This window comes from Silene latifolia, chromosome 8 (genome assembly GCF_048544455.1).
Source record: "Silene latifolia isolate original U9 population chromosome 8, ASM4854445v1, whole genome shotgun sequence".
Lineage (NCBI taxonomy): Eukaryota > Viridiplantae > Streptophyta > Magnoliopsida > Caryophyllales > Caryophyllaceae > Silene > Silene latifolia.
In genome coordinates, this window is record NC_133533.1 from 107,061,591 (window position 1) to 107,066,253 (window position 4,663).

Sequence of the window (4,663 nt, forward strand, 5' to 3'; positions counted from 1 at the left end):
AAGTATCATCATACAAACGATCAATCAAATAACCAACGAGTAAGACCGCATTGACCCATAACAACCAATTCGGTAAAAAATACCTAAACAGGTATCTAAATAAGAAACTGAATTCAGCCTAATCGTAAAAAAAAGAACCAACCCATACAAAGTAAATGACTCTGCTGGTTACAGTAAGGTTTTTTTTTTCTTTTGGTTTCTTTAATGCTTCATTCTAAGAATAAGATAATAATCAAACAAAGTCACTTGCTAAACTGTTGTGTTGCTCATATTATGAAAAAAAGTTGACTACGGGGTTTTCAAAATTCTGTGAAATGTATTTTAATAATAATATTATGAGACTCTCATACGAGAAGTAGTGTATTCTGTCTCTCTGACCACCTGTTCCCATTATTATGGTCAGCAGGTAATGAGAAGCTTAAAAAATGAAGCCCAATTCATTGGAATCCCACTATAGTAATGCCAATAAAAATGGAAAATAAAAGACCCAAAGTAATGAGAAAATGACTTGTAACCGTAAAGCTATAAGGTATCATACCCTGGAGATTACGAAATAACAAAAAAGTAAAAGTGACCAAGATGCAAGGGAAAACTCGTGTTTAACATTTCCGGAAAGACCCCTATTTGTTCGTTTACCAGGTTCAGCACAAAATCATAAATAATCTCTACCAAGGATCGCCAAACATTTGGTACTGAGTTTCCTCCTCCATTTTTAGTAACAAAAAGAAGCAGAAGTAGGACCAAACTGAGAGTTAGCAGCATAAACAAAGATGGATTTGTGAATGAGAAATACAAGTTTCCTAGTTTCAATCAAAAATAGGGAGAATGGCAAATTGGTCAAGTGGGCTGTTGGGCACCACCTCCCCTATTAGCGCCAAAGCTTCCCTATCAGCAAGCCAAATCGGAGCAAGCATCACATCTATGAAGTTTAACCAGTCGCCATAATGGATTCTACCCTGAACCGGGAGCGGGCGAGCTTGGTTCCCATATAAAGCCACAAGATGGTCGCCTAGTTCTCGGTGTGGGGGGGACTTTGGGCTTAACTGTTGAAAAGTCCAAGTCACAACTCTAGCATCAAACGCACCTAACTTAAGAGCCGAGATTCTCCTCTTTAAGTAATGCAATTGAAACATTCGCAAAAAAGTTAGCTGTTACGTCTTAAAGTGTCTAACAAAGTCCATTCCCCACTTCAATTTGTCTTTCATTCCTCTCTTTGTTCTTTTTACTACTTTAAATCATGCAAAAGGTCAATGTGATTCTGACACTAGAATGCTACTATTGTATCTATTAATTACTACAATATGTAGACAATCCAATATAAGTGAACAATAGATGAGTCAAAATCTCATCCAGCCAACAACTGATAATGAACAGCACAAAAATCAATAAAATTCTAAGAGCTGATAGCAAAAAGATTACCACATGAAACTTTACCAAGTTTTAGAATTGTGAGACCAGCGAGAATACACACAAGAACAATGATTACCAGCAAAGACCATTTTACCCACACAAACTTGAAGATCCAAGCTAATAATGTTGGTGAGTATACCAAAACATACTTTCATCAAGGGCACCTAGCTAATAACAAAGGGTAGCACCCGCTACCTAGAACCAAGTGTAACCAACAACAAACGACTATATCCGCTATATAAAATAGCTACAATAGACATCCAAATCTCAAACAACTAGGATCTCATACCGTGTAAATCCTGTTAGCGTTGTATGTGACTGGGCCATTGCTAAGATGGTTGACGGTTCGGGAACTGAAAAAATGCAGACCAAATTAGAGCACGGAAAGTGGGATGAAAAAGAGATACAGATACACAGCCATTTCTTTAATTACTAAGAGAACTCAAATGAGATAACCCTACAAACGATTGCCCAATGGCATCATCTTAACTCATGTACCATAATAAGTCTACTCTTAATAATTGCAACCAGGAGTCAATCGTAAAACAACAAGTAGAAGTAACTCAAAAATATATGAAGAATACGATAGCGAGTCAGAAATAACCAGTATATACAAAAGGTTCTTTGTAATGTGGGTATATGTTCATCTACTCGAATAACGTGGATACCCTTTACTTTCCATAAGGTTCTATGTAATATAAAAGCTCCACAAACATGAGGTGAGCCAGCATCGCTATGCAGACAAAAACACTCAGCCACCATATCAGACACTAAGACTCTCAAGAGCGTCCCGGTAGTTTATACGAAAAAAGGTGATTTTTTAATTCTCAAATGTACCTTTTATTTATTTATTTGGCCAACTATGAAGTGGCTAGTTCTCATGTCTTGTTAGGAAATAATCATATCTTGTTAGGAAATAAATGTCGTGTGCGCAGATGATACTCCAACAAATTCAAGTGTCAAAGCAGTATAACATGAAATTCGGTACAGGCAACAATTGGCAGATTGTCCTTTGCATTAATTTCTTGTTTCCTTTTTTTATATTTGTGAATATCATTGGGAGTAATAATTATGCTGCTAATAGACCAGTGGCTTTACTGGTTCATAAAAAAGAGGGATTATTAGGCCGAAAGTTAATAATTTTGAGCAAAATGGCAGATTATTGTTGCAACAACAATGACAGGCGATGAAACAGTTGCAGAAAGAATTAGACTTTTCAGTGCTGATGAATTAAACATAGCCATTTCAATGAGAATAGAATACTCGGACAAGGCAGATGAAGTCTTATGAGGAGACTACCCGACGCATAATCTAGAGTTGGGTGCAGTTGTTTTTGCTCTCAAGATTTGGAGACACTATCTATATGGGGCGACTTTTAAGGTGTTTTCTGATCACAAAAGTTTAAAATACATCTTTACTCATAAGAAGTTGAATATGCGACAGAGGAGGTGGATGGAGCTCATTGGAGACTATGACATGGATATTATATACCATGAAGGGAAAGCGAATATTGTGGCTGATGCGTTGAGTAGGAAGAGTGTGCATTCTCTATGCGCAGCTATGTCACTGACGAGGTTAAAAGATGAAGTGACCAAGATGGGGATACATTTGACAGAAGGGGGATGCTAGGGGAGATTTGACAGTTGAACCGGATCTTTATGATGATATTCGCAGGAAAAAGGTTTTTGATCCTAAGATTCAGGAGTGAAGGGTTGGAGTAGAGAAGGGAACAGTGTCTTGGTTCTCTATTTATTCTGATGGGAGTGTTCGGTTTGATGGGAGATGGTGTGTGTCTAAGGATGAGGAGCTGAAAAAAGATGATCATGACAGAGGCTTATTGCACTCCGTATTCAGTGCATCTAGGTGGCGATAAGCTTTATAAGGATCTTAAGCAGACGTTTTGCTGGCCTGGGATAAAGAGGGAGACAGCTGAGTTTGTGGCTCGATGTTTGACTTGCCAGAGAGTCAAAGAGGAGCAGCGAAGACCGCAAGATAAGATTCAGTCTCTAGAGGTACCTGAGTGGAAATGGGAATCTATCTCCAAGGATTTCATTGTGGGATTACCGAGGACTCGGCAAGGTAATAACATGATTTGGGTGATCGTTGATCGTTTGACCAAGTCAGCTCATTTTATTCCCATGAAAGATACGTGGAGTAAGGTGCAGTTGGCAAATGGCTACAAGAAGAATGTAGTGAGGTTACATGGGGTGCCAAAGGACATTGTGTCAGATCGGGATGCGAAATTCATTTCTCGGTTTTGGCAAAAGTTGCAGGAATTGATGGGGACTACTTTGAAGATGAGTACTGCATTTCATCCTACGACAGATGGGCAGACGGAGAGAACAATCAAGACTTTGGAGGACATGTTAAGGGCTTATGTGATGGAATTTGGTGGTAGCTGGGAAGATAGATTGGATCTGATTGAGTTTTCTTACAACAACAGCTAGCATACGAGTATTAGGATGGCTCCGTTTGAGGTGTTGTATGGGAGGAGATGCAGGAGTCCGATTTATTGGGATGATAGCGCAGAGACAGTGGTTTTAGGACCACAGATGGTACAAGATATGGTTGAACAAGTGAAGTTGATTCGGCAAAAGATGAAGGCGGCCCAGGATCGACAAAAGAGTTATGCGGATTTATATCGTCGGGACATTGAGTTCCACGTTGGGGATAAGGTTCTTTTGAAAGTGTCACTTATGCGTGGGGTGATGCGATTTGGTAAGAAAAGGAAGCTAAGTCAGAAGTTCATTGGCCCTTATGAGATTTTGGATCGTGTGGGAGAGGTTGCTTATCGGTTAGCTTTGCCACCAACTTTGGATCGAGTACACAATGTGTTTCATGTGTCTCAACTACGGAGGTATGTGAGTGACCCTTCTCATGTGCTAGAGGTTGAGAACATCGAGTTGGATGAATCCTTGTCTTATCTTGAAGTACCAAAAATGATTCTAGATCGCAAGGTTCGCAAGACTAGAACTGGCGAGACAGTGTTGCTAAAGGTTTTGTGGTCCAATCACAACGTTGAGGAAGCAACTTGGGAGGCCGAGGAAGCTATGAAAGAGCGTTATCCGTCTCTTTTTGATCAGGTATGTGTGGTTACGGGGACGTAACCATGTTTCTTTAAAGGGGGTAGGAGATGATCGTATAAGGTTCTGATACGGTTTTGGTGAGTTTTGGTCAAGTTTAGTATATGTTTTGGGTTGTTAATTTGTGTTTTAAGTTTTTGTTTTGAGTTATAGTTGTGTCGTTGCGTTAT

General features: G+C 39.4%; 1 pseudogene; it reads right to left on the bottom strand.

Moving 5' to 3' along the window:
- Positions 1 to 344: 344 nt before the first annotated feature.
- LOC141595674 (ATP synthase subunit a-like) lies at positions 345 to 1,133 on the bottom strand (annotated as a pseudogene).
- Positions 1,134 to 4,663: the final 3,530 nt, after the last annotated feature.